Genomic DNA, 10,494 nt, shown 5'->3' with positions numbered 1-10,494 from the left:
GGGGTGATGAGAGTATACCATTAATTATATAATTAAGTATATAATTAAGAAACGATTAGCATCAGAGTGATTATTTTCCTTCGGCGATTGGGTTAGAAAGTCAGAGATGCTCAGAAGCCAATAAAGGAAATTAAGACTTAAGGATATAAAGATGCTGTATTGAAAAAGGAAAAGAGCTTAATTTTATAAATCGATGAAAGTAGCAGTGATTCTGTAGGCGCCTGCTTGGAGGTGTGACACCTACAACAGCTCAAAACAGGGGAATCTCAAACATAGTGTCTGCCAGACACTTTCGGAACGCTCATTCACACAGAAACAGATCTTGAGACTGTATAGTGCTTTATCAAGGGTAAAGGTATACAGTCTATGCCATCACTGCTAATGTGGCATGCGGATTTGTGCTATTTCCTCAGTTGAAAGAGTTAACAAATAAAATACACGTACCGTTTGGTTCTTGTAATAGAATATATCCTAAATATCTTCTGCTTATGTGAAATAATATACATTTAAGTATTTTTTTTATTCAATTTATTTTCTGTGTATGAGTGTTTTGCCAGCATACATGCAGTGCAGGTATGGGCCACATGAGGGCAGCAAAGCCTTTGGAACTAGGTTTGCATGCGGTTGTGAGCCACCATGAGAACCAAATTTGGTCCTGTGCAAGAGCCACCTGTGCTCTGAACTGCTGAGCCGTCTTTGCTGTCCTGTCAGCCTTATTAGCAGCTGGAAACAGCTCCATGTTTAGGAAAGTTGGTCAGTAAACGATGGTAGATTCAGTGGCATACATAGAAATTGCTAAATGAAGGATTAGTCTCCAAGATATTCTATTAAGTAAAAAAGATAATGTACATAATGGATACCAGGTTACTGTTTTGAAGATTAAATTGAGTGTTTTCTTATTTATGCCTAAGATATTTCTCTCTCTCTCCTTCTCCCTTTCCCTCTCTCTCTCTGCTTCCCTCCCTCCCTTTCTTTCCTTGTTTTTTTCTTTTCTTCTTTTGGGTTTTTGAGACAGGATTTCTCTTTGTAGCTTTAGCTGTCCTGGAACTTGCTCTGTAGACCAGGCTGGCTGCTAACTCAGCCATGACTCTGCCTCTACCTCCTGTGTTCTAGGATTAAATGCACCACCACCACACCTGTCATTCTTAAGGAGTTGTAAGAGCATGGAAAACACCTGTGGGACCAATAACTTGGTACCCAGAGAAGAGGGATGGGGTGAAGTGTTACTCTTCTATTGTGCATCTCAATTGGGATGTCCTGAAATTTATCTCTGTGTTTGTCTTAAATCCCTGTAGCAGAAAAACCAGAAAAAACTTTAAAATGATGAAAGGTCTGGGCTCGTAGTTTTAGAGTTTTTAGTTCTGACCGAATTACTTCTAGGCCTGTGGTAAGGCAGGATGTTGTGGAAGCAACACGGTAGGGGAGGATGCTTATCTGACATTTGGTAGGAGGTAAAAACAGTCCAACATAGCGGTGCACACCTTTACTATCAGCACTGGGGAGGCAGAGGCAGAGGCAGGTAGGTCTCCTAGTTTAAGGGTTGCCTGATCTACAGAGAGTTCTAGGACAGCCAGGGTTATGTAATCAGTAGAGCATTTACTGATTGAGATATCCTTCGCTTGTGAGGATGGCTACAGCTAGAGCTTCTTAGTGTTTGTGACACAGTTCCCATAGCTGCTTGTTTGTTTTCTTAATATTGTAAAATATGATACTCACTTAGGGAGGAAGGGAGAGAGGGAGGAGAGAGAGAGAGAAAGAGGAGCGGAATTCTGAGTTCATTTGTATTGTTAATGTTGTCTCCTGCTGGGAAAGAGTGTCTTTGGGTTTCTATTGCTGTGAAGAGGCACTGTGACCACAGCAACTTTTATAAAGGAAAACATTTAATTGTGGTGGCCCACTTACAGTTCAGAGTGTTAGTGCAGTATCATCATGGTGGGACGTGGCAGCATGTAGCCAGACATGATGCCAGAGAGGTAGCTGATAGATCTGCGTCTTGCAGGCAACTGGATGTGGTCTGAGACACTGGGTGTGGCTTGAGCATATTATGCCACCTCAAATCCTACCTCCATGGTAACTCGCTCCATCAAGGCCATACGTACTCCAACAAAGCCACACACATCCCCTAATAATGCCACTCCCTTTGGGGGCATTTTTTTTCAAACCACCACAAAGGGAGAATGTGATAAGCTTTTTTTACATTCTCAAGTATTACTATCTGCTCATGCAGCAAAAAGCTTAGGAGTGTTGGTTTATTTGATGTGTGTTTTAGTCTTGGCCAAAGTTTGACATCTATTAGCATTTTTTTGCATTTATGAAATGTGTGATTTAGATATGGAAATAAAATACTCTACCTCTCTGTGTCTCTGTGCAAGCTGGAGTCACCTGAGACAAGGGAACCTCAATAGAGGAGTTGGGTCTGTGGCATGTCTATGGGACATTTATTTGATTCATGACTGATACGGGCAGGCCCAGCACATCATGCAGAATGCCACCCAAGTGGCCTTGGGAAAGTTGAGCAAGCCAGTGAGAGCAAGCAAGGAGTAGCATCCCTCCATGGTTCCTGCCTCTTCTATTTGAATTCCTGCGTTGAGTTCCCTCAGTGCGGGAGTGATCAGGATATGTAAACCAAATAAATCCTTTCTTCTCCAAGTTGGTTTTCATCCGTCTTTCATCACAGCAGTAGAAAGCAAACTAGGACACACTTTCAAAAAAATATAACTTCCTGGTAAACATCATTACAACTTGATTTTTTTATGATTGTTTAGCGTATTTTATAAATTTATGTTTATTTATTTCTGTGTTTGCCCTGTGTGTCTTGGCATACATAAGGAGCTCAGAGGACACTTGAGTGGTTTCTCCTCCCAGCATGTCAGTTTTGGGGATCCCACTGAGGTTATCAGGCTTACCTATATCTGCTGAGCCTCTCATGAGCACAACTCTGGAGTGTTTTTGACTCAGGGTTTGACTGGTTAGAAAATATGCTGTTTAGGGCTAGTGCCTTAAGGTTATGAATCTCATTAATTCACAGAGAGTGCCAAGTCAGCACTTGGCCTAACATATACTTTACTGGTTATTTGTTTTTTTGTTTGTTTACTTACTTGTAGTGTGCATGTTATTATGTTTTCTGCTTCGTTCCTGCAGAGATGAGGCAAGCAAGTGCTCTATCACCAAGTCATATCCCTAGTCCAACAGTACAGAGTTTTGTTCTCATATTAATGTGACCAGGTTGAACATCAGGTTGTTCTAAGTAGGACCTGTCAGTTGCAGTAGATGATAGGGTTGTTTGGTGGCAGTTATAATAAGACTGTATCTGAAAAGTAGAGCATATTAATGTAGTTTCGAGTGTTCAGTAGGCAAAGTACTGCAGAAGCAGAAGTAGTTTAAACTCAGTTGCAGTTTGGATTTAAAAGGAGGGTTGATTTTCAAGTACTTTGCTCTGTATTTGCTTTTATATTTGCTGGCAGTATTGTACATGAAGATTATGCCTCGAACACTGAAAAATGTTTTTCCAGTATTAACGAAATGATTGCAGGAAACGTGGTGCTTGAAAGGTCACGTTGATTTTCTGGCAGTGATAATTTTATATTTGCTACATACTGTTGAGTCTTTCGGGCTCCTACTTGAGTGCTTAAAGATCAGGTAATAAATGGAAAGGGGAGACTGCGAAAAGGGCACAGTGCTGTGGAGTGCGCTTGTCTTTTGGCCTTTTGTTTCTGACTGAAATTTCAAGATCTAGGTCCCCGAGGAACTGAAAGGACAGCGTGGTTAGTTAGGGTCTTCTGCACTCACCAAGTCCACAGACAACCCCAGTTACATCGTCCTGCTAATCGATGTCGCATAGGGATTTCCTGTGTCACTGCTCTCTGCACTTGAACACACTTGGCATTCATGTTTGCGGAGTTGACTGTCTCTCTGTTTCTTTGATGACTCTGGAGCATTTGGTGCTTTCCTTCTGCCTCAGGTTTGCTGGAGTGGGGCCTGACAGGAAGGTACCTAGTTGAGCGGTGCTTCCCCAGGCCACAGGCTGTTCCTAGGGTCAGGCCTTGGTTCGGTGTAGCATGTCAATGAGATACTTGCAATGCCATGTATTTTGTTCTACTCTCTTTAATACAGTAGTAGGATATTTTAGATATCACTAAATATTCTTTACTAATCTGAAACTTTTGTTTCATTGATCTTGCAATGAAGTAGTTACTTACAACTTTCTCTTTTAATTAGTTAATTAATTCTCAATTAAGACTTTCTTTAGCTGGAGAGATGGCCCAGAGGTTAAGAATACTGGCTGCTCTTCGAGAGGTCCTGAGTTCAATTTCTCAGCAACCTCATGGTGGCTCACAACCATCTGTAATGAGATCTGATGCCCTCTTCTGGTACGTAGGCAGAGAGAACACTGTTTATTTATAAATAAATTATATGTTTATATTTATTTATAAATAAATAAAAAACAAACTAAGACTTTCTTTAGAGTCTGGGGATTTAGGCACAACTTCTCGGAAGCTGATGTTGACTGATTTTGTTCACAATGAATCACTATCTTTATTAAAAATGAAAACAATCGTCCAAGGTGATTCCCTCTCCAAGGGGCTGACCAGTGCCCCTTTCAGGAACGTAGCAACTTGGAAGAAAATCTGGCATGCCTGAGGTCTGGGGAACAAAGGTTGCTTGTTGCCTTTGCCTGCCTTTGGTTGCCTACATGTACGCATAGTCAGTCTGGGTAGATTACCTTCTGACAGCTCTTACCATCTTTCTTGACCTAGGCCAGAGGCATTGATGTGCAGTAGGTCTCCCTAGTCATCGATTATGACCTTCCCACAAACAGGGAAAACTACATCCACAGAATTGGCCGTGGCAGTTGCATTGGCCGTAAAGGTGTGGCCATTAACATGGTGACGGAAGAGGACAAGAGGACTCTTCGAGACATTGAGCCATTCTACAACACTTCCATTAAAGAGATGCCCCTCAATGTTGCTGACCTCATTTGAGGGGCTGTCCTGCTACCTGGCCATAGCCAGGGTTCAGTCCTGGGGGGCTGAGGAACAGCTGGAGGGGGGAGGGAAGGGAGCCAAGGGATGGACATCTTGTTTTTTGTTTTTTTGTTTTTTGTTTTTTTTTCTCTCTTTGAATAAATGTCACTTTTTGAAGCAAAAAAAAAAGGAAAACAATCCTCACTGTTTCAATTGTCACAATGAAAGCACCATTCCTATTGTGCTGCATGCCTGGTGCCTACATTAGGTCCTTCAGGACTGGAATTACTGAAGATTCTGAAGATTACAGGCCATCGTGTGAGTGCTGGGAGTCGAACCAGGGTCCTGCTGCTTTTAACCACTGAGTCATCTCTCTAGCCCCTAACTTCATCTAATGTCTTCTATAACTGACTTTCATCTGTGATTTCATTATGACTGTTTTTGCTTGCTATGGAGAAGTAAAATAACTATTTTAAAATTAATAAGTTACTCAGCTAGTAAAGGTCTTTGGATGATTTTTTTCCCTCAGAACAAAGCTACATTAGGTTCTGAACAACTTCATTATTCAAAGCTGATGGATATTAATTTAAATGTATTCAAATTTATATATGGCTCATATATTTTTATCTAGCTCATATATTCACCAAAACCTATCAAATTATTACTGGATTTTCTTTCTAAACCATTTATTGTAATAGCCATTATAATACTGGTATCATTTGATGTTGATGAGACAATAAAAATAAGTTCTTACAAAATGGGGGAAATTAGAGAATTATTCTTAGGGCTGTTAGGCTGTTAAGATGAAAATAACCTTTTTGGTGGCTAGTATGAAACAAGTTAATAAATAAGTTTTATTTATTATTTGCGCTACATTTTTGATTAATGAAATTGCATTTGTCTTTGTTACTGAAAGCAGGAGTGTAATAGAAGGCTTGCCAAGTGTGTTTCTTGCTCCCATGATATCTAAATCCTTGATGTGTGTTTTTATTAAATCATTATGGGTACCAAGAAAAGATCAGATCAATAAAATGGAGCAGTATCATCATTAGAGGTGTAGGCCTTGCAGCAGCAGCCATTAGAAGTGGTGGGGATGCTGGGACACAGAAGGTAGGCGACCTTGTCCCCAGGGAGGGCTTTTCTTCCCTGAGAGGCCAACATCTGAGCATGACATTCATTGCCTGCTTCTTGGGCTGGAGCAACTCATCCAGGTCTTCTTAGTTCTAGCTCCATGCTGGCTGTGAGAAGAGGGAAAAGGGGCGACCTAGGCGTAGCCAGGCATCTTCTTTAGAAATGACACATGCAAGCCTTGTCATTATCAGGCTTGCCAGATGACGGAATCTGCTGGTTCACTTCCTTATTCTTCTGGCTGTCATCGGAAGGAATGTCTGCCATTTACTGCAAATCATACCAGGCTGACTTTTTATCGATACTGTAAATGGGTAGTAATAAAAACCTCATCTACAATTAACTAAGCACCCAAGATACATTTATAATTTTATTCTAGTGCTCAAACATGCTTAGGAAAACTCTAAAAATGTCAGGCTGTAGACAAAGCCATGAGTCTTTGGGGCACGCGGGAGTGGACATCCCTGTAGAATGACAGCGGACAGGGCTGGGTGTCAGACACAGGTGTGGGGAGGGAGAGCCAGAGGAGCAGGAGGAGGAAGAGGGCTCTGCCAGCCAGGAGCCTCCTGAGATTTCCCAGAAGAGAGGAATATTAGGTCGGTGCCTTCTCGGCTCAGCAGATCTCATAATTATGTGTGTTCAGCTCCAAGGGTTTCCGATCCACCTAACTGTTACTTTGCAGAGCTCAGCCTGGATTGCAGGTGTTTCCTTGGCTCCCATTCCTCAGCATTGTGTTGTGCACAGGGGTGGGGGGGATTCCATCTCCGCCGTTACTTCAGTGTGCCCCAGCATGCCGATCCCCTCTCCGTGATTTTTTGATGGTTAAATGATGAACCACACCTAGTTTCCACTTGCCTGTTCTCTTGGTGTTTCTTGATTGCCAAGTAACTGAAACTTCCCATGAGACGTGAGTTTGGTGGACCTTTTTCCTTCCTAATTGCGATGGGCTATTTCTCTGCAATATATAAAACAGCTGCAGTTGGCATTTACAGTGGGGGCTGTTCTGTTGCTCAATTAGATCATCCTGGCATTGTATATTATGACTCATTAACTTGAAGATTTGTATATAAACAATGCCATTAAGTATAGTAAAGATAAGTACATTTAGAAATAGCTGCATGAGACCAGAAATGTATTCCTCGGAACCCAAGTTCTTTTCCCTCTGCTGGTATATTTCTGCATTCTAATGGTATTTCTCATTTTGTCTCAAATACAGACCCATAAACCTGACAGAGATGAATTTAGTGTAATGAGAAAATATGGAAGACATTAGGACTTGAATTACTCTGCAAACATCCATCCACCGCTGATCCTTTTACGGCATGGGTTTTAACTCCCCCTTCCCTTCCCATTCTTATGTACTGAATTTCTCACAAAGAAAATCTTTCTTAGAATCCCATCCTTTAAAGATAAGCAGAGTAGCTGTGTTGAAGGCAGCAGAGGGTTCCTAGCTACCTTTCTGGGCCTGTTCGCTTCAGCCCATGCGCATGCGCATCAGGGACTCTTTGTGTCCCTCAGAGTTGGGGTTAGAAATCGTCACCTTTTCTTCTGGATGTGATAGTGCATCACCTAACCCCAGCATTTAGGAGGCCACAGCAGGAGGATCTTTGTGACTCTGAGACCAGCTTAGGTTACATAGTGAGTGTAAGGCTAACCTGGGGTACATAGTGGAACCCCTTCTAAAAGTAAAACCAACCAAGAAATGAAAACTCAAAGTGCCTGGAGAGATGCCTCAGGTTAGATAAAAGAGCTTCTGGCTCTAATGGAGAAGCTGAGTCTGGTCCCAGACCTGTGAGAGGGACTCAACTCCCTGCAACTCCTGTTCCTCTTCTGGCCTCTGTGGGCACCCCGATAGTTGCATATCTTCACAAAGGCGGACTGATGGAAACATGCACATATGAACTTAAAAATAAAACTATTTAAAAAAATCAAAGTATAAGAAAACATTTGCAAAAAACTTTAAAGGAAAACCCAAGTAAGCTATGTCACATGATCTTATCAAAGCCCAAACAAAATGAAAACCCCAAATGCAAAACGAAAACCCCATCATTTTAAAGAATTAAGTTAAGTGCCTTCTTGGACAACCCCTTTTTCCATGATTTATATATAACATCTATCACACTCAAAATATGATTTTTGATAGCTTATATGGACAAGAAATTATGAGGTCAGCTTAATAAAGTAATTAAAAACTAGTAATAAATTATAGGAAGCATTCCATCTCTTGTTGAAAGAGATGTCAGACATCAGACATTCAAGGACAGGGTGCTGAAGTGTTGCTTGAATGAGTCTTTGCTCTCACAGACTGTGTAGCTGATGGAAGATAAAGATGAGAAATTAGGATGGGAATGATACCATGCTAGAGGAGTTGCAGGATTCTGCAGGAGCACGGGAGGGGGGGGGACGGGGGGCATCTAACTCAGGCTTACAGGATCAGCCCCGAGTGCTGGGTCCAATGTCATCTCTGCTGACTTGTGGGATGCAGAATACCAAGATGAAAAAAAGCAGAAGTGGTTAAGCGAGAAGATGGAGTGTTGGGTGTATGACGAGACCCTGAAAGAGCAGATGAGATGAGGCCAGGTCTGCTCAGGCGTTAACCTGAGCAGGTGGCCTTCTCTGTCCCATAGGAACAGAGAGTCGGGATGGCAATCAGGAGGTAGTTTGCATGTATCAGGAGGCCACTGGCGTTCATTAGCATGTTGACAGCTGTTTGGATGATCAAACGTTCTGTGAGTGTCAGAGGACCATGGAAGACTCCAGAATGGGTGGAGTTTGTTTTTCTCTGGCATCTGACTGCCAGTCTCCTTTCTTACTTTGCTCTTTACTTTATTTTTATGTCTCTCTTACCCCATCACAAGGCTAGAACATTTCAGAGGCCCAGTGCGTAACCCTGAGTATTGGTTAGATGCCCTAATATGCCATCGTTCTCCCAGCATGGTGTGATGTCTGGGATCTATCAGGTGCTCCACAGATGTTTATCCACGTGAAAGGATTGGCTGCTGAAGAATGAGAGGCAGGTTGGATCATTTTCTAATATTTTCCCCTACTTTTCCAGTATGACAGGATGCATATTCACACAGTCTTCAAATTTGTGGGCTTTCTATTTATTCCCTGGGCTTCAGTTTATTCCAGTTGGGTATGGAGATGTGAACAATTTAAAACTAACGCAGTCCAACTGTTACACTGTAGAAATTGGTGTAGAAGCATGATTTATGAATTTAAAGGTCTTTTTTGAAAGTACAAAGGGAACTTCATGTGAGCACAATCACAAATGTGAAATTTCTTTAACATTTTCAGTATTATCCTTGGTCATATTTTTCAATAATTTCTGACAGCTTTATACATGTATATAATAGGAATTTTGGTTATTTTCACCCCTCACTACCCTCTATCATGCTTTCCCTCTTCCTCTGAAAGCCTTTTCCCCAACATGGCTTAGAATACATTTTGACCACAGATGACTGGTTTTATCTAGTTTACCACTAGTGAACTGCGCACACTGTCTTTAATAGTGATGAGACCAGAAAACAAGGTGATCCCATCTCAGTTGTCTGTGCTGATTCCCTGCGGTAGAGGTTTTATACCATGCTTCACTGTGTGTGCCTGGTGTGAGCGCCTTCACGCAGAGGCCTGTGCTTCTTTCGGGTGCTTCCGTCTTTGCTCAGCACACTCATGCTGTTGGCTGCGGGATATGATATTCAAGGCTCATATTATTCCTTCATGTCCCTGTGCGGCATTCAGCGGCTGCTGAGGATTGGTAGTAAAGCCTTGGGCTGTGTCTGAGACACACCCACTACTTCCCCATGCTCTTTTTATTCACTGTGAGCACTCTGGCTCCCAACTAATGCTTTTCTCGCTTTGTTCCCATGGCAACATATGTCAATCAGGGGTCCTGAACCTTAGAACCCTTACCCCAACCTCTGCTATGATAAGAACCCCACTACCACTAAGCTGAGACTCTGATCTTGTCCTGCTGTGCTGGGCACACTGAAGGTCCAAGACTCTTTGCTTTTGCATATGAATTTGGATTCCTTGGTGTTCTTTGGGGACTCTGCGACCTGGCATACAGTCTTACTTCTTCTCAGGAGAGCTTGCATAAAAGCAAGAATGGTGTGTAAAAGGGCTTGCATAAAAACAGGAATGCCTGTAAGAAGCCATTCTTTTCTTGACTAGAATCAGAACGACAAAACAACAGGGTATTTGCTTTTTTTTTTTTTTTTTTTGCTAGAAGAAGGCAGCTAAGTCTAATCCACTATTAAGAGGAGGGGTTGTGTAGACGTAAGTCACAAACGATGCCACAGCAGTTTGGAATTATAATTAACAGGGTAGTATTTATTTAAAGGGGAAAAAAAACTTACAGATCACCGTCAGCCCTCTGTACGACCAGAAAGGGAGTCTAGCC

General features: G+C 42.0%; 1 protein-coding gene and 1 non-coding gene across 3 annotated transcripts in view; both read left to right on the top strand.

Moving 5' to 3' along the window:
- Immp2l (inner mitochondrial membrane peptidase subunit 2) overlaps positions 1-10,494 on the top strand; it is a 799,387-nt gene that overhangs the window by 19,984 nt on the left and 768,909 nt on the right. The gene's annotated exons all lie outside the window — the stretch shown is intronic.
- Positions 4,558-4,697, top strand: LOC113456880. Its single transcript, XR_003377611.1, has one exon. It is a non-coding gene; the product is annotated as a small nucleolar RNA SNORA67 (small nucleolar RNA).

The sequence above is a fragment of the Microtus ochrogaster genome, chromosome 1 (assembly GCF_000317375.1).
Source record: "Microtus ochrogaster isolate Prairie Vole_2 chromosome 1, MicOch1.0, whole genome shotgun sequence".
NCBI classification, from domain to species: domain Eukaryota; kingdom Metazoa; phylum Chordata; class Mammalia; order Rodentia; family Cricetidae; genus Microtus; species Microtus ochrogaster.
The sequence above is the reverse complement of the archived record's forward strand: the minus strand, read 5'-3'. Positions and strand labels throughout refer to the sequence as shown.